The sequence below is a fragment of the Diabrotica undecimpunctata genome, chromosome 9 (assembly GCF_040954645.1).
Source record: "Diabrotica undecimpunctata isolate CICGRU chromosome 9, icDiaUnde3, whole genome shotgun sequence".
Lineage (NCBI taxonomy): Eukaryota > Metazoa > Arthropoda > Insecta > Coleoptera > Chrysomelidae > Diabrotica > Diabrotica undecimpunctata.
In genome coordinates, this window is record NC_092811.1 from 105,951,752 (window position 1) to 105,972,378 (window position 20,627).

General features: G+C 34.4%; 1 protein-coding gene and 1 long non-coding RNA gene across 3 annotated transcripts in view; one reads left to right on the plus strand and one right to left on the minus strand.

The window, feature by feature from the left end:
• Positions 1–20,627, minus strand: part of LOC140450374 (uncharacterized) — a 1,628,978-nt gene that overhangs the window by 1,138,176 nt on the left and 470,175 nt on the right. The window lies entirely within an intron of this gene.
• The window catches only part of LOC140450376 (uncharacterized), a 572,900-nt gene that overhangs the window by 13,026 nt on the left and 539,247 nt on the right, over positions 1–20,627 (plus strand). The gene's annotated exons all lie outside the window — the stretch shown is intronic.

A 20,627-nucleotide genomic window follows, 5' to 3' on the forward strand; every position in this document is an offset into this window, starting at 1 on the left:
AAAAAGGTATTAATATTTAAAAGAGTTCGGATACGATTCGGGATCGTGCGTCTATTTAAAATAGCTAAAATTTTTTTAATAACGTAGTGCTAGTTTCAGTTAACAGTTGGGCATAAAAGAATCTCCAATAAAAACTCCCCTATGTCGATACGCGATTTGCATTCCAATTTCGTTTTGGTGCTATTCTCGCTTTTATGCCCGCTCGGCAAGTTCGAAATAATAAAAGTCTTCAAAGCAACAGAAACACAATTCAAAAAACTCATATTTACATTGCATTCTACATAAATCCAGTGCGATTACTTGGGCAAACATCACGCATCCAAATTTATACAATAACACTACACGCTATTCTGAACTGGATTATCCCGAACTATGCGATTACCAGGAAATTGACTATTGCAACCCACTCGAACTAACGTTACGAAACACGTGTACATGCTCATAAAAAAGAACATGTTTTTATTTTACCCCTTTTGATTCAACAGCTAGAAATGAATATATGTATTTACATATAGAAAAAAGTTCAGATTGTCAACAATGCTATTATTTTCTCTAGTCATTTATTTTGATAACATTTTGTGAAATAGAAGATCTAATCTTTTAGAAAGTTTACCGTATGTCTTCATTTTGGAAGCTCTTCGTGTAGTTTCTCATTTTCCAAGTGTTTTTATTCCTTTAAAACGATTAATCATCTGAGCAAACTATAACCCTAACCGGAAATCTAACCTAACTGGAAAGGTCACATTTTGACTACAAATTTAAAGGTCCCGTCTCACAGATAATTGTATACTGGGTGTTTCAAAAAGGTATTTCATAAATTAAATCACGCATTTCGGGGACAAAAATAAATTGATTGAATCCAACTTACCTTAGTACAAAAGTGTACACAAAAAAGGTTACAGCGCTTTGAAGTTACAAAATAAAAATTGTGTTTTTGCATTATCTCCTAAACTACTTGACATTTTGTAATAAAAATGGACACGTTACTTTCTTGTTTTAAAAGCATTTTTCATAAAAAAGAAACAACAAAATCTAAGCGCATAGAAAAATTTTAAGGGGAGTGTGCAGCCCTAAATCCCCCCAAACTTTTGAGCATGTCCAAATCGAATGAATTTTGTGGCATCATTAGTTTAACACATTATTTTTAAAATTGTTTGCTTTCTATCACTTTTTTCGACAAACAGTTTTTATTGAGTTACGGCCCTTTTCATTAACCTTTAAAAAATTACGTGCAACTAAATAAATGGCTTAAATGAATTAACAAGTACAAAAAATGTCTATAACTTCTATAAATATGTTATTACAATAAATGTTCAAAATTACTCCCATTTTCTTCAATACACATTCGGTATTGTTTTAATAAGGAAAACCGAATGCGCTGAAAAATTATATTTTTCTGACGAAATTGATTTGCAGCTTCAATTATTCTAACCCTCAATTGTTGTTCGTCCTCTATTGTTACAGAATACACTTTCTCTTTCATAAACCCCCAAAAGCAAAAGTCCATGGGGTTAAACCTGGACTTCTGGGTGGCCAAGAAATAGGTGCGTCATGACCTCTTCCAATCCACCGACCAGAATACTGCCTGCAAAGGTATTCCCGGATTTTATTACTGTAATGCGGTGGAGCGCCATCTTGTAGAAACCACATATTTTGCCTTATTGCCATATTCACTTCTTCCAAATACTCTTGTAAATCGTTTGCCAAGAAATTCAAATAATTATCACCATTTTAATTGTTGGGAATCAATACTGGGCCTGTTGGACTGTTATTCACAATTCCTGCCCAAACATTAATTTTGAAAGTCTTTTGGTGATGAGTCGTTTTTTGGCGTGAGGATTTTCGTCGGTCCAAATGTGCTCGTTATGATGGTTTGTTATTCCATTTCTACTGAAGGTAGCCTCGTCGGTAAACAAAATATTACTAATAAAATTAACATTTCGAGTGTTTTCCATTAACAACCAATCGCAAAATCCAATCCTTTTAGGATAATCTTCAACCAATAACTCTTGAACCGTTGTTAAGTGATAGGGTTTAAGCAGCTGATCCTTCAAACGCATCCAAACCCTTACGTGAGAAACATTTGAGCAGCTATTACCCTTGTACTTGTTCTAGGGACTTTTCCAATGATTTCTAAAATGTCTTCATCACTTGCATTCATTATTGGACGGCCACTATTGCCAGCAACTTGCGGTTGTAATGTACCCCTTTCCCGTAAACGACGATCAATGGTCAGAAATAATCGTCTATCGGCTGTATTTCGATTGTGGCATTTTACTGCATAACGCCTTGCGGCTGCTGCACTATTTCTTTGACATTCATTCAAAGTTAAATGCATATCTGCCATTTCCTGAAATGTGTAGGCCATTGTAATATCAAAAATTTTTAATATTAATATTATTCACACAATAAATGATAGCTTCAAATTATTGACTAGTATTGATGGAACTGTTTAATTATTGTATCCGTAGAAACTAATTGTAATTTTATGGCAACTAGGAAAAAACTAGTTTTTCGAAAAAGTGATAAAAGGCAAAAAAGTTTTACAAATTATGTGTTTAAACTAATGATGCCACAAAATTCATTTGATTTGAACGTACTTAAAAGTTTGGGGGGATTTAGGGCTGCACACCCCCCTTAAAATTTTTCTATGCGCTTAGATTTTGTTGTTTCTTTTGTATGAAAAATGCTTTTAGAACAAGAAAGTAACGTGTCCATTTTTATTACAAAATGTCAAGTAGTTTAGGAAATAATGCAATAAAACAATTTTTATTTTGTAACTTCAAAGGGCTGTAACTTTTTTTGTGTATACTTTTGTACTAAGGTAAGCTGGATTCAATCAATTTATTTTTGTTCTCGAAATGCGTGATTTAATTTATGACATACCTTTTTGAAACACCCTGTATAATTTCTACGTATTTTGTAATTTTAATGTAAGAATATTAGAAAATTAACATTATTCAACGTTTAGATTGTGGTAAATAAAACATACATTGTTAAAATGCCCTTAATTTATCAAAAAACACAAAATACTGCAAGATAAACGTATTGGGTAGAAAATTTGTAAAACATTCTAAATGATTGTTAAAAACTCTATAAAAAAACTAAACAATAAACTATTTTAATGGTTAGTAGATAACTGTTGAACTAAACACAGCAACTATATATATAAAATATGGAATAAAAATCAAGATTATGTTCTGCAGCAATCACAGACTTTCCTCATGTTGATGTTTCGTCGATTAGCACAGGAATTTTCGGTATTGGTTCCGAGTTTAGTACACCAAAACGAATGATAGTTGAAGATAACGTAGTGTGTTTAAAAAAAACCAGAGGAAGATCTCCAGTATGATTCTTCTTCTTCATGTGCCATCTCCTCTAAGAAGGTTGGCAACCATCATGTCAATTCGCACTTTCGATACCGCTGCTCTAAAGAGGTCAGCAGAAGTGCAGTTAAACCGAGCTCTCAAATTATTTAACCAGGAGATGCGTCTTCTTCCGCGACTCCTTCTTCCCTGTATTCTTCCTTGAATTATTAATTGCAACAAGTTATAATGCTCGCCCCTTTTCGTTTTTTCGTTTTTTTATTTCGTTTAAAACCTCTTTATCTTTTCCCATTCTTCTCAACACCTCGACATTCGTGACTCTATCCACCCAACTTATTCTTAATATCCTTCTATAGGCCCATAACTCAAAGGCTTCTAATCTGTCCGAAACATCTTTCTTTAATGTCCAAGCCTCCAACCTATAAAATAATACGGAGAACACGTAGCATCTAAAAAGTCTTATCTATAAAGAAATTGAAATGTCCCTGCTGCAGAGTACTTTTTTCAGTTTGTTAAAAGAATTTCTTGCCTGTTCTATTCTTGCCTTAATCTCTTCTGTGTACTCATTATTTTCGTTAATTATTGTACCCAGATATTTATATTTTTAAACTTTTTTAATTTGTTCTCCATGTATTGTTATGTTTTCTTGGTACTGTTGGGCTTTTGTAATTACCATAAATTGTGTCTTTTTTTGGTTTAGGGACAGTCCGTTTTCTTCACTGACTTCTACCCCTCTGTTAACCATCATCATCATCATATAACGGGGGTCCTACGGCGATTGCCGCTTCCCGCATTTCAACCTCCATCTTTGCCTATCTCTCCAAGCTCCCTCTTTTAAGCCTCGAGATTGCATTGTTTTTGTAATTTCTCTTCTCCAGGAATTTAGTGGTCTTCCCCTTTTCCTTCTTTCTGGCGGAACATACATTAAGGCTTTCTTTGGCCATGGCTCCTCCACCATTCTCATCACGTGACCTCTGTTAACCATTTATTGTAAATTCTCAAGACATTCCGTTAATAAAATAATGTCGTCAGCAAACCGTATATTATTGATTGGTCGGCCATTTACTTTTATTCCCATAGTTAGTTCTTCTAGTGCTTCCTGGATTATTTCCTCTGAATACAAATTGAACAAAGTAGGAGACAGGACACAGCCCTGCCTGACGCCCCTCTCAATATGTATTTCATTTGAAAAGACGTTGTTCTCTTTTACCATTGACGTCTCTTATATATCATATCATATCAAGTTTTTCTTTTCATGTAATTCGATAAGACGGTTATGTCTGACCTTGTCGAAGGCTTTGTTGTAATCCAAAAAACACATATATACTGGCTGATTAACATTCATGAACCTTTGCACAAGTCCATTCACAGCGAACAGGGCTTGTCCAGCAAATTGCTCCAAAAAAAATTCAAAAACACAGCTCCAAATTGTGTCACTTCTGTCCTGCTCAAGTTTTTTGTGTATTCTCCGGTGTATAATTTTTAAAAATATTTTGATCGTATGACTCATTAAACTTATTATCCGGTGGTCTTGGCATTCTTTTGCATTTGGTTTTTTTGGTAGTGTTATTAATGTTGACATCAGCCAATCTCTGGGAATGATTCCTCTACTGTATATTGTATTGAATAAGTCGACCAATATTCCAATTTGCTGTTCTTCTATTAACCGTATTATGTCTAGATATTTCTTCAGGACCTGTTGCCTTGTTGTTCTTTGTTCGCTTTATTGCCTGTAATATCTCCGGTATGATGGTAGGACCAAATAAAAGAGATGACTGGTTACTCATTCTCTGAAACAAAACAACATGTACAAGAAAGAGATAATTGGACAGAAATAGTCAAACAAATTACATGACGCCACTACATCCTTACGAAGGAGAAAAGATTGAAAAGGAGGAAAGGAGGTCAACGTTTCCGCTCCGTAGGTCAAAAATAACAGCACCCGAAATGGAGTTTATAAGCAAAAGCTGGAGAGTAATCAGACTGGATCGAATTAGAAATAAAAAAATTAATAAAAAAAATGGCGGTCGAACTATAACGACCGCCACTATAACAACTCGAAGACATACTAACAATAACCTATAATTGCGTTGACACAATTGTAATAACAATAACCTAAAACTCTATTAACACATAACATAAACATAGACAGAAGTAATTATAAGTGATTAGTATTAGTTTTACCTTTTACGACACTGTTCTATTTTCCCACTTAACCCATACTGAACGAAAAACATTACTTTTAAGTCGTTTTTTTATTTGATCTTCTTAAGCATATTTATATTGATTTCCTGTTCTTATCAGAATTCTATGAGCTTTTCCTTATAAAAGAGATGATTCTCAAAAATGACTACAATTTCACGCATTTTGTAATACTTCACTTGACAAAATTTAAGTTAATATAATTTATAAAAGAATTTACAAAACATTGTTTTCTGTTCTTTTTTTTTGTCTAGCTTCTCTTACTTATTTTATTGATATTCATTTTGATTTCCCCTGTACTTTACCCAGTCGGTTTAAGATTTAAATTTATAAAGTATAATACGATATGACTACGCCTTGCAATTCCGTAGGTACGTCAGCAGAACATGCCAGCCTGATCAAATGCCGCAATCCGATACATGTTTAGGGACTCCATATAAAACCTCTTGAAACCTCAAACTGGTCGTTATTCGGAATTAGACGACTTAATTAGAAGATACATCGTCGGTCATAGGCGTGACATTACACACACGTCCGCATAACATCCACATAACATACAAAGACATGCGGATGGACATGTGACCCGTGTACCGAACGTAGACTCGGTGGTGTCAATCACCAATGAATAATGTAATTAGAAAGCAATCAATCATCAAGCGCGGAGCGCAGCTGTGCTCTTCCCACTGTGGACATGCTATTACGATGTGATCAATTATCGGCTTGCTGCTGCTGGTCTACCCGCCACCATTAAAAATAAACAGGAATAAGTAATAGCTGACACTTTAGCACTTTGTTCATATAACTTTTAACGAGCTCTATTAGGGTCTCGCTATTCCCGATACGTGTGGATTTATTTTTTCTCGCAAAAATCGCGTTTCCTGCAAACCAATCACAAAATATCCCCAAGGATTTGCCCTATATATTAAGTAAGATATTTATGGGATTGGTATCGATGGGATGTGTTTCAGTTGGGAGAACGTTTACTGAAAACTACAAGTTTCACACGAAAAGTTATATAGAGTTAACGAATCGAGTAATTAGATAGGTAAATAAATATACAGTGCGTCCAAAGGGTACATACCGCCCGTTCAGAATTTAATTTTATTCTGTTTTGCGTACTACATGATTAAAAAATAAGGCTCGGCGCAATTTTAGCCCGCCGCGGATTTTGATCAATTAGCCACCACTCGAACCTAATCTTAATCATCCGTTCGGGAGTCTTCAATATACGTGATAATTTAATTCTTAGGGTTACTAACCCTTATTTCTATTTCTTTATAAATTTTTTACATTGAACTACTCTATTTATCTATTTTGGTTTGAGCAATTTCATTTTGATAGGAGTTCGGTTCTGCATCGATAACTATAATGTTGTATTCATAGTTTTTTTTTTAGAATCTAACATTTATTTAGATGGAAAAGTATCATTTTTATGGTTAGAAGCTTCAATATTTGATGTATTTTGGCTGAGGGGAGTCATGTTGTTTTTAATTTTCTTTACGCAGAATTCTTTTTTCTAAAGAAAGTTTTTGTAATCGATCGTGACTTAGTAGAAAGCAATTATTTGCTTTTCAGTAGACTAGGGGACGTATATACATTTTGTAAGTATGTAACTCTTTCAACTGGCTGATTATTTATGGTTAAATTCACATTGGTGTATAGCTTCTTTGTTTTGAAAGAGTTACGTCCTACAAATATTTAGGGGTTTGCTTCACTGATACTAATGACCAGACAAGAGAAATCAAGAGGCGAATAGAGATAGCGAGACAATCGTTTGTCAAAATGAAAAAGTTCCTATGCAGCCGGGACATAAATATAAACTTAAGAACGAGAATGTTAAGGTGCTATGTTTTCTCCGTTCTGCTGTACGGCATGGAAGCCAGGACACTGAAAAAGATAAACATCAAAAACATTGAGGCATTCGAGATGTGGTGTTACAGGAGAATGTGGAAAATACCACGGACAGAAAGAGTAACAAATCAAGATGTTCTGCTGAAGATGGGGAAGGAATGCGAAGTCATAAAACCATACAAACGAAAAAACTGAAATATCTGGGCCACATAATGAGAGGAGAAAAGTACTCTCTGCTTAGACTCATAATCCAAGGAAAAATCTCGGGAAAGAGAATTGTGGGACGTAGGAGGATTTTCTGGTTGCGAAATTTAAGGGAGTGGTATGGGTGCAGTTCAATACAGTTGTTCAGAGCTGCAGCCAACAAAGTGAAGATTGCTGTGATGGTAGCCAACCTCCGATAGGAGACGGTACTGCAAGAGGAAGAAGTATGTAATATTTTTTCTGCATCTTCTGCATCATCTGTTGACATGGTTTCGGTACTCTTGAGCGTAGTTTAGAAGTGAATAAGTTTTTTTCACCTTAACCTTATGCTAAGTAAATAAGTTTGAGTAGCTCCTTCTGGAGCTACTCGAACTAAATCTGCTTCTGCTAAATCTGTATGTGAACCAAATGAGAATTGAACGTGTCTCACAGTACAATTACTTGAGAACTATAATCAATGAGTCGTGGGACAATATCCAAGAGATTAAATGTTTCATCGGAAAGGCAAAAAGTGCATTCTTGACTATGAACTCTGTGCTCAAGAGCCATGACCTTACCCTAGAAACAAAAATAAGGCTCCTTAAATGTTACTTGTACTCAGTGGTTTTGTACGGAGTAGAAACGTGGACATTAAAGGCGGAAACTGTATCAACACTTCATGCTTTTGAGCTATAGTTATGCAGAAGGATCCTGAAAATACCGTGGACAGACAAAGTCGCCAATGAAGAAATACTACGGAGGATGAACACAACCGCGGATTTGGTCAACATTGCGAAGGGCCGTAAGGTGCAGTCCAGTATAAAATGAGAAATCAAGGCAGATATGAGCTACTCCAATGCATTTTACAAAGAAAAATTGAAGGAAAAAGGGCCCCAGGACAAAAAGAATATCCTGAGAGCATCGTATAGAAAAACCCCAACATAGCTATTCTGTATAGCAACCAACAAAGTCATCACAGCCAGAATGATCGTCAACGTTTGGAATGAACAGGCACCCAAGGAAGAAGCCGCTCCTTCAGAATTCTAGCATATCAGACTTGGTCGAATAATGTTTGCGGTAAATTCTATGCGTCTCTTATTAAGAATAGCCAGAGTTTTACTGTGTTTAGTGAGATAATAGTATTAATTACCTTCTTAGGATTTGGAAAGCCGCCAATATTATAAAGTTAAATACTTGAAAAAACCATCATAATGAGATATGATAACTGGCATGATGTTTAACGATTGATTAAGGTCATTTAACTAGAAGAAGAAGGTCTATTATTTTAATCTACTCTCCAATTATTAACGACAAATGCGTCATATTACACTTAATTACATTTCTGGTTAGGTAAGGGAAATTTCCCTGCTAAATATAAAAAGTAATTGGAGCCTCCACTCCACTGACGGATTTTTACGTTCTCCTTTCGAATGTTGACGCTTTTAATTAAGATATCTAATTTTGCGTAATGAGTAGTTTGCGGTTTAACACACGTTAACATTCTAAACAAACCTGAAACACGAAATTCTATACAACGCGTCCTAAAATAATGAGTTTTCCTTTGAACAACATAAATATCTGCAGTCCGTGGTCAGCCTTTGATCTTCGCAAAATTCCAGGTAAAAATTTTGTATGGCGGCAATCACAGTGCAATTAGAAATACAAAAAATACCTTCAGGAGAAATTCTTTGAGCAGTCTATTGCTAAAACAGGAGTATTACAAGTTATTTCATTATGTTATCTTTAAAGATCCATGGTTGGGTTTCTTTTTTCTACTTATGAAACTATTTTTCTCTTATTCAACTTTTAATATTCTAGCACATTGCCTAAGAATTTTAACTGTTTTCGTTCTACTATTTAATTTTAAGCACGTAAGATTTACTTAACCCTAATTGTAGCCTTAATAATTATTATCCTTCTAATAAAAAGCCCTTAATGATACTATAATGGAAAACTATTCGTCATAATTTAATAAAATTTTGAGTTTTTTTTATTTCTGTTCTTCCTTTATCGATAAATAAAGTTTGTACTTTTATAAACATAAACTGGAAGGCGTAAGTTAGGGATAGAGCTAAATACGAAATAAACAAAGATACGATAATTATACTGTAGCATTTTTGATTTATCCCATATATGTTAAAACACCGAAAAATATTCTCTAATTTTTTTGCGTCGCTGAGATTGATAATATAAACATTTTTAGTTTGTTTATGAGGACTCAAATTGCTTTCGTTTGATCTTGATTCCGCTTTAAAATATTTTGCGCATCAAATCAACAGGAATATTTCCGTTTATGTTTATGCCGAGTTGGGAGAATGATGAACCGCTGCCAAAGCAATTGGTTTTATTGTTTGAGTCCGGATTTTCTTTTTAAAATTCATTATCGTTATTCTTTTTTGTTATCGGAAAATAGTGTAAAGTGTAGTAGCAATTAGGAGAAGCAGATTCGGTTCGGAAGAGATAAGATATCGGTATATTAGTTTTCAAAACCGGCAATTTTATGATTAATTTCATGAGTTGAGAGGTGTATTTAAACTCAAAATGCTATTTGGTAGTCTTTGTTCAGTGAGTTAGTAAATCACTGATTTGTTGTGCTGTATCCCATGCGAGAACTTGAAAACCAGCGTTTCCAACGTCTTATGAAGTCCACATGGGTTTAAGTAAGATTTAAGCAACTGCATTTTGAAGAATCCATTTTGTTATCATCCAGAATAATTTGAAGCCCAGTCCAATGTTTGACATCCCCAAGATTTGTCCATTTTGTGTCTCCAATCCACATTATTTGCAGTTTGTGTGTGACAGTGTGTTGAATTTGTATCCCATCCCAAGGTAATAAACTTTCCCAAGGAAATATACAGCCAGTAAAACGAGGTACTTTTTGTTAAACATTTTCCAAGTAAAATAAACATTTTTCATTAATATACAAAGATTTGCTTTCATGACAAACTAAAAAATTATAAACAAATAAAATTATAACAAAAAGACGGTATTAGATTTAATTTCGATTGCAGGGCTTATCGCTTATACTTATTTCAACCTTTTTAGGTCTCATCAGAGCATCAAAACATCATGCCTCGTGTTTCGGTCTTTATAATATTTGCTTCTAGTGTTCCATAGATTTGTTTTTAATTTGTACGCTTCAATAAATGCCATTACTTTTTCTTTTTTCCATTTTGCCGAGTACAAAACACGAGACTTGTCACTTCGGGGAGTTAAATAAGGGTCTATATACCTTCTGATATCCCCGGATGCTCTGTAGAGGGCTTCAAATATACTGTCGAGAGCTCCTCTACCCAAGTCCATTTACTGGGTATGGGCTTGTAAATATTTATCTTCTGATGGCTTGTCTTGATAAAGACAAGATATTTCTTACATGACAAAGGTACACCAAGTCGAAATAAATCATCAGGTCGTAGTCTTCTGATGGCTTGTCTTGAAAAAGACAAGATATTTCTTACATGACGAAAATATAATATATATAAAACATCAGATTGTAGTTGAATAACCAGCCACAGAGTATTGAAAATGGAACAGGAGCTGAGTAGCCTTTTTTTTACTCACCTGAGTAAAACTTTCATCGAACTTAGAAGACTCCGCTTCGAAGAAAGCTCTAAAAGCTTTTTAGCGTTTGAATAGAAACGAAACCTTATAGAATAGAATAGATATAGAAACGGCTACGAGATTATTCAAGCCAATAAGAAGTATAGGAACCAGCGTTTGCTGACAGTTCGATTATCTTTTGTCGAGGTGAAGAAAAGTCTGGCAACGGACTTACGTAATTACCTCGCAAAAGCCATCCAACAGCTCGGAGAGAACGCTTCCTGACCAAAGAGAGATCGATCTTTCTAGATCTAGAGAAAAGACAGATCGTCTTAAAACTATTTTGGATCGTGTCGAACTAACACAGCGTTCCAATATACCACTGACGGTCAGGAGTAAATAAAAGCCCGGGTTGACGTAGAATTACTCCCCAATCGGTGGCCGAACTGAAGAAGCACTTCGTCGTCGAAATTATTTCTCAAAAGGTGACGATACGGAGTGGGCCCCTCGATATCAAGCGTGATTGCGGGAGTAAATAAAAGACCCGAAGGGACTTACAATTACTCTATAATCCAGGGGCAGTCGAAAAGTCAACACTCTGCCGGCGGTCCTATACCTCGAGGAGTTTGAACTTGGTTACACGTTGAGGCTTGGGGGTCTGGCATCTCTGTAAGATTCGAGGCATATACCGTCGGTAGCACCTTTCTGACAATAGAGCCTCCGGTGAGCTTTTTGCTGAGTGTAAATCAAGGACACATCTACAGTGGCGGTAGGAAACCATCGTTTAATTCCGAATATCTTGGAGGATTAACAGACCGTACGACAGTATATGCTAAGAAGGAAGTTAGTTAATCTAAAGTTTAGTAAGACACAATCGCATTGAACTTGTAATCCCTACATAAGCGAGTCGTAACACTTTTTTAGCTCTATTTTTATTGTTCAATGTAAAACTATTTGGAGATTTATTTTCAACTGGTAAATCAGGGAAATTTTTTGTTGCATTTATAGTACAAGTTGAGTAGTGCCCTAACCTAACCTAACCTAACCTAACCTAACCTAACCTAACCTAACCTAACCTAACCTAACCTAATTATTATTATAAATAAACAGTTTTAGCTAACGGACCTATTTCGTCCCCACTGTTAACTTTAAAAGCTAGCGCAGTCGCCTCCACATTTTTTGTTGGGAAGGTGACATTTTTGCCTGATTAAAAATTCCTAAAACTGTACCAAATCAAAACTCTAAATAAACAAAGAATTATATTGTTTGTATTAAAAATTATAAGTATTACTTTTTAAGTGTCAACTCGGTATTTTTCTTTTGTTAACTGGCCTAAATTGGCTCCTTCTACTCTACAATTACTGACTTCTGGAATGGTATTAAATTCCGGGGAATCAATTTAAACAAAAGGCTATCGAGGATGTCAGGAGTTTTTTGTTCAACTTTTATTCAACCCATTGTTCGAGTAGGAAATCTCCAGTATTCCAATTTGAGCCTCTGATATTTAAAAATCGAGAATATCATAGCCATTCATCAAGTAGATTGCTGCTGGTTGGAAATATTTTTTCTTGTAATTTGTTTTATTGGCGATTAAGGGGCTTTTTTAAGTCGGGTCAATGATTTTTAATTTTCAATATTGCTAATAAATTAATTTATCTTGTTTTCCAAAGATCCGCGTTGCTGTAGTAGGGACCCTTATTTTTAATTTACTAAGTAACCAATGTTTAGATTTATGAGAGTCGAAAGTAATTTTTGATCATATTTATATTAATAGAAATGATCAGATGATAAAAAATTTACCATCTGTTTTAGCGCTGTTTCCAATTAATGTTCTTTATAAATTTTTATACTTATGATACCGAAATTAACAATAATTATAATAGATTGCTCACTAACTACAACATTTAATGAGGATTCACACGTTTAATTAAAAATATAGCTCTGGTTGACGTTTCGATTTCCATTTCGGAAATCGTTTTTAAAATAAAATTAGAAAAATTACACAGACCAACAAAAAAAACAAAAATATTTATAAACCTTTTCTTACAAATGTATGTGAATCATATGTAGGAAGAATGTTGTACCTCCTGTCAAAAAATTGCTTTATAGCGACCATTGAAGCCTACAGAAGTACCTTAGTCCACATTGTGTTGTACCTGTGGTCAGAGAACAAATTACTTTCGATTAAGAAGAAACAACACAAACGAACGGAATCTTATTTATTACATGAATAATTATAAGATGAGAAACATTACTTTACATTGTATGTATCAAATTTAACATTAAAGGACATATTTTTTTGGCGTTGTAATGTTCCAACCAAATCTGGTGAAGGTTTTTTTATTATGTCGCCTTCGGAGACACAAGAGATTTCCTCATCTTAGTAGACAAATTTATTGTTTCCAATAACTGTTTTTAAATATTTGACCATGTATTCGTCATCTAAAACCTCAACTATCTTGGCAACATAGTGTGCAATATTCTTTTTACTGGTCAATTTTACGAGAACAAATCACCTTCTTTTAACTTAGGAGAGCTCAGTATTTCTTTACTTTCCTGTTGCTCTAATGAATAATTTTCATTTTCGTTTGCCAGAAAAGTTTCTAAATCCTCGTCACTTGAATCCTTTGTTATATTTTTAATCTCTTCATCAAATTCATCTTTGCAATACTTCTTTTGTATTATCTCTATGAAGGGTGCTGAGCATAAGCACATCACTCTTGTCACGCGATTTCATGACCATCATTCCAGAATCACTTTCTCTGGCATATATTTCTTTTGGTTCTAATTTTTTTTTTTTGAAACGTCTCTTTAGGATTATATTTTCGTTTGCTACGAAGGGTGCCCACCAGATGCGTCTTTCGTTCTAATAATTTGGTTGCCAAGGAGACACTTGTAGGTGCTACGAAGGGTGCCCACCAGATGCGTCTTTCATTCTAATAATTTGGTTGCCAAGGAGACACTTGTATAATAATTATCCGTATACAGTTCTCTACCAGAGTCCAGAAGATCGTCCATTAGAGCAATCAATGGCTTGACCGCCATTTTCGGTATCCGCTCCACAATAAACCCGAAGGTTATAAGTGTACCCTCCTTCCGTACACATCTTGTACAGTTTTATACCGAACTTGTGCCTTTTATTTTTTATGTACTGCCTAAATCGTAGTCGACCACGAAATGGTATCATGGTCTCGTCAATGCACACTTTTTTACCAGGCGTTAACAGTTTTTTAAAAGAACTGTAAGGAGGGGAGTAATTTTGCGAAGTCTGTCGTCTGCAAAAGCATTATTATTATTATCGCTAAAATGCCACTTACTTAGCAATAACTCAAAACGGTTCCTCGTCATAAGACGACCTATTTTCATTTTGATATAATAATGATTTTTTCCAATACGATCGTATAGTGGGCAACTTACACAAGCCCATCCATAATAGGATACCAATAAACCTTTCCATTTCCAGATCATGAGTTGGAGCCCACTTTTTGATACGCAATTTTTCTGTCAGTCCTTCCTTCGCCAAACACTGCTCGTCATAGAGATTGATTTCGTTAACCATGCGAGTAATCACTTCGTCACAAACAATTAACTTAAAAAAACTATAGGGATCCCTAATTATATAATCTTCATAGATTTGAGCTCTAACTCCTATATATTTTTCATCAAAGTCAAAATTCTTAAAAGATGATCCGTCAACAGGGTACCACTGTAAGTTATTCAAGTCAATTAGGTCATCTTGATGATTACTTTTATTTTCTGGGTCACTTTCAGCTCTGTACTGGGAAATTACCTATTCAATAACATTGTCTACATTTTGTATATTTGAATGGATATTATCTGACCCTGTTTGTGCGCTAAGCGGCAAATCTCCAACAGCATTCATCAATCAGCCAATCCCGTCCACTGCTGGACATAGGCCTCCCTCAGTTCTTTCCAGTGTTCTCTACACTGGGCCGCTTGTAGCCAGTTTCCCGCTACTCTTTTTATGTCGTCGGTCCATCTAGTCGGTGGTCGTCCTCGACTTCTTTTATAATTTCTGGGCCTCCATTCCATAATTCGTCTTGACCATCGCATAACAGCATTAGAGTCAGATAAACTATTTGATTTGCTTGACGATGCTCCGGAATCCATTGTAACATTTACTTCTTGACATAATTTACGTTTTTTGGGACACAAAGTGCACTAACATCGCTATTTTCATCTTCCGAGTCACTCGAAGCTTGCGAACTAGGAGAGTAAGCATCAGACAAATAAACATCCCTATTATTACAGAATAACTTTCCTCTGTTTAACTCTGTTTATCTAAGGAGCTAACAACAGACTGACTTGCACGAGTCGCTTGATTCTCGAGACGGTTACTTAGTCCTTGAATACCAGGCAGTACCATGGTACAAAGTATGGTACCACATGGGCCCGTAGAAGCAATATAAATTCTTTGGGCCGCCTGGAACAAACCTTAGGCCGCAAAAAAATCTTCCAAATTTACAAAAACAAGACAGATACCCAAAAATAGTATGCAATTAAATTATAAAATATCTTAGCAAACAGAGACCATTACAAAAAAAAATGGTCCCAGGGACAAACAATTTTCATTGTATGGTGGCGCTTAAAGTGTTAAAAGTAGAATCATTAGTCAACCTTGACTGTGTAATGAAACGAGACGGACTGTGAAAAGTCTAATGAATAATGTCATTGCGACAACGATCATCAAGTAAAAATACAAAAGATAGGATGTCTTGATCCCGCGTATGATAATTTCATCGAACGTATCATTTGATTTTAAACGTTTACATTTTTCCGTGCTTTTGGCTTCTGTAATAACAATAAATAAATCACAAAGCCAACCTTTGGAAGTTTGCAGAATTAAATTAGAGTTTTCATATTTTGCGCATGAGCAATTATTCGTATGTTGGAAAACCGTCATCGTTGTATAATTATTTAACGCAAAAAAAAATAAAGCATTAAATTAATTCAACTTTTTTCATACATAATAATATTTATTTGTTTTTTTTTGTTTTATTTTCTGTTAATTTTTTAGACACCTTATTAATTCTAAGGTGGTACGAAGTTCGATGGGTCAGCTAGTATAGAATAATATCCAGTAGAATTATATTGCAAAGTTGACGAGAATGGTTGTGTAATCTAAATTAAAGATTGTTCTTTTGTCTATGGTAACACCGCTGCTTCATTCATCAGTGGCCTCCGCATAATCCATTCCTTGCATATACTGCTTGTAATATTTGGTTTTTGATTACAATTTTTCCCGATTTTTTATTTTTGTTTGATATTTTAAAGCTCTAGGTTTTTTAGAGCTTTCAGATTCTACAATTGTTCTATCTATGATTCCTGATTTATGATTTTGCTCTTAAGATCTTATTCCCGTGTGCGTTTTTATGTCCATTTACCATGTAACAATGTTTTAATTCTTGTCGAATCATTGAACGACTAAACTAAACTATTCAGAAAAAAATCTTGAAATATTTTGGCCATACTATTTTTCTTCTTCTTCTTTAAGTGCCCTCTCCGCTACGGAGTTTGGCAATTATCATTGCTATTCTTATCTTTGAAGCTGTTGCTCTAAATAATTGGTTAGATGTGCACTGGAACCAGTGTCTTAAATTGCACAGCCAAGATATACGTCGTCTCCTCACGCTTCGTTTGCCCTGAATCTTTCCTTGAATAATTAACTGGAGCGATCGGTACTTTTTCCCTCTCATCACATGATCAAAATATTCCAACTTTCTTCTCTTAATGGTGATCAACAGCTCTTGTTCTTTGTTTATTCTTCGAAGAACTTCACTATTTGTTACTTTGTCTGTCCAAGGTATTTTCAAAATTCTTCTGTAAGTATATTGTCATCAAGTGCCACCAATCACGCACTTCGATGTTCATCGCCCTTCCTTCTGGAACATATAATTAAATTTAATTGGTTGAGAAATGAAAAGGTTTCATATAATAGTTAATTTATCTTTAAATATGGGACATTGTCGGATCTCAAGTGAGTTGTGATAGTAGTGTCTAACACATGGTTTTACCCGTGTAGGGTAGCTCCCTAGAGCACTTTGCTCGAAGGGCTCTGAATCTTTCTAAGACTCTGAAGCTGAGTTTTTTTCTTCTTAGAAAGAATGTGTTTTATTTCCACCACCTAATAAAACCACAATGGCATTGTCTCTTCAAGATAATGCCACAATAAGAGCGTACCGGCCAACTACGCAATATTCCACCATATTGCGCAATAGTTGGACAAATTAATAAACATGGAAACTTGCATCAAGTTGCAATCAGTTTTTCATACGTTTATTATATACACCGGAGACGACAATATCCACATTTCGAATGCCTCTAGTTTATCAATATTGCTATTGTTTAAAGTCCAAGTCTCTACTGCTGTCTCCGTACAGCAGTAACGAGAAGATGTAGCATTTAACCAATCTCATTTTCAGGTTTAAGTTAATGTCATGACTTCCCAGAATGTCCTTCATATTAACAAAAGCAGCTCGAGCCTTTCCAATTCTAGTTTTTATTTCTTCTGTGATGTCATTGTTTTTATTAACGCTTGTTGCCAAATATTTATATTTGTGCACCCGTTCGATTTCGTTATTGTGAATGTACAGGTTTGCATTCAATCTTTGTTTTTTTGAAATAATCATGAATTTGGTCTTCTTGACGTTCATTGTTAACCCTTTCTCTTCACTAGCTGTGACTACCTTGTTTAAAATGGCTTGCAGGTCTTCTATTGTCTCCGTATCTCTTAAAACCTTATCATCTGCGTATCTAATATTACTAATTGGTTGGCCGTTAACTTTTATCCCAATCTCTTCTTCCTCCAATGCTTTCTTCATAATTGCCATACTATAAAAGGGAATAACGATTCGGTCGAGAAGCTGGTAGTATAGGGAAAAGGTAAAGGAAAAGTCTCAGAGAAAACTCATTTACACACTATTGTTATCAAGTTATACAAATGGCAGATATATGTGTTTAATTGCATTCGAATAGCTGAAAATAGAGATGAATATCTTTGCAAAATATGGCAAAAACAATATATTGCTACGTAAGAGAGGAAAAAGAAGAGGAGTAATTAGCAAACAGGACCTAAATCATGATCTTAAGTAACCTTAAAGTAAAAATTGGATCAATAGTGCTATCCATTGGAATATATGTTTGGATAAAAACCTTATGTCGTGTCAGATAACACAAGATTATTTAGCTGATTTTTAAAATCCCATCTTTACCTTTCTACGGTCTACTATTTTCAATATGATTTAGCTGTTCTTAATAATAGTAGTGTCGGAGATATCTTCTTCATGTACCCTGTTCTTTCAGAACGTTGGTTATCATCATAACTATCTTACTTTTATTCACTACCGCCCTAAATAGCATACTTGTATCAATACCATTCCAATCTCGCAAGTTTTGCCTGTTTTCTCTTCCATAATATTTCGTAGAAATATATATTTGGGACCTGTCATTACACGTTCGAAGTACTCCAGCATTTCCTTCTTGATGTTTTTTATAATCTCAGTAGTCTTGCTGAGACGTTCTAGTGTTGTTGAGCTTTGAATCTTCTCCACCCAAGAAACTTGGCACTTGGATTCTTCTATTATTCACTCACTTAACTTTTATTCACTCAGAGATATCACTCATGCTTATTTTACTACACTGCCTATGTTGTTTATCTGTTTTCTTTTATTGTTTCTACATGTTGAAATTTGCTTGAGAATATGTTCTTATGCCATTATTTCTGCGTGTTGAAATTTGCATGGCACTATGTTTTTTTGCGATTCGTTGGCTTGTTGCGTAATTTTTATTAATATAGAGATTTCTGTAATTTTTCTTAATATTTGATTAAATATTTGCCTTTTTGCACCTTTTTATCTTCAATGGCAAGTGTTTTGAAATATTAAGTAATTAGCTTGATATTCATGGATAGGTACAGTACATTCAACCAACTTAGACCTCTAAACGATTAACAGAATTCGCAGAAAACCGTTGTAATAAAAGGCACGGTAAACCGTACTGGTGTACTCCCTAATGTCTAGCACTTTGCTAAAGGTTAGATATAAAATAAATATATGTGTCATTAACCCGTTGTTCATAGTTTTGCATATGTTGTTACATTTTTTTTTTAAATGGTATTCTTGTATAATGTTCTTTAACGTAAATATCTTTCACCTACTTATTTAATAATTTTTTTCTGAAACAAATACTACATTACTTTTAGTTTTTGTTAAAAAATACTTCTGAGTAAACTAGATCATTTTGTCAATTTAAATAGTGGTGTTTAGGTTGACCATATGTCTGTTAGAGTGTACCGTTTTTTGAGACGTCTGCGATTACGGGTTAAAGGCAGCGTTTTGGTAAATATATTTAACTTTTTATTTTCAAATGAAAATACTTGTACTAAAAATAAAATAATTGTGGGAAACATTTTAATTTCCTTATGCACGGTTTCCAACTATTTCTAAACTGTTTATCAAACACAATTAAATACAATCGGCATTCTAATGATCATTAGGCTGATTTGCTTAATGTGTTTGGGATCTTTGTAACCGGTTGTATATGTTACCTTTCAAGCACTACAGTTATAAAGTTTTTGTTATATTGATCTAAACTCAGCACATTGTAAATCAAACGTGTAGTTTTAAGTATGTATGTAAGTTTGTATGTAAGTTTAATTATGCCTAGACGTAAGTTGGATATTGATGAATTAATTACAAATGTGCATAAATACTTTACCATGAAAAGAGACAATAGTGGACCTTTAAAGTCATTATTAAAATAAGTAAAAGTAAGCTAAAAACTGCAATGAAGACTGCCAGAGATTCTCAAGAAGATCTTATTGTGACTAAGTATCACGAAGACACAAAAACAACTCGTAAAAATTCTAGGAGCATTGACTTAGCTGATGGAGAAAATTTTGAAATTCGCAATAGTTTGTATCGAATGCATGAAAACAATCAACATGTCAGTTTAGATATTTTCCTGGTCAAAGTAAGAGAAAGATACGTTTCTAAAATTAAGAGGAATAGCCTTTGAAAAGTGTTGAGAGCTAGAATTTAAATTCAAAAAAAATAATAGGTTACTTTTATGCGAAAGGAGTAGTGTGGTTTACAAAAAAATTTAATTTTTGAGAGACTATACTAGACTTAAAGACTTATATCTGAAAATAAATGAGACGTATAAATTCGTATATTTAAATGAGACATTGATATTTGCAAAGGCTGGAATTAAAAGAATTTGGCAAGACGACAGCATAAAATTAATAAAACACACAGATAACGAAGTCAAAAGATACATCTTTCTTCATACAGGAGGGAAAAAAGGCTTTATAGAAAACGCAGATTTTATTTTTTCTTCAAAATCAAAATCTGCTGATTACCATGAAAACATGAATGCAGATATGTTTGTTAAATGACTTGAGGACAAACTGTTACCTAGTTTGAGTAAACCATCAGTTATAGTTTTCGATAATGCACCTTACCATTCGGAGATTTTGAAGAAACAACCAAAACAGTCGTGGAACGT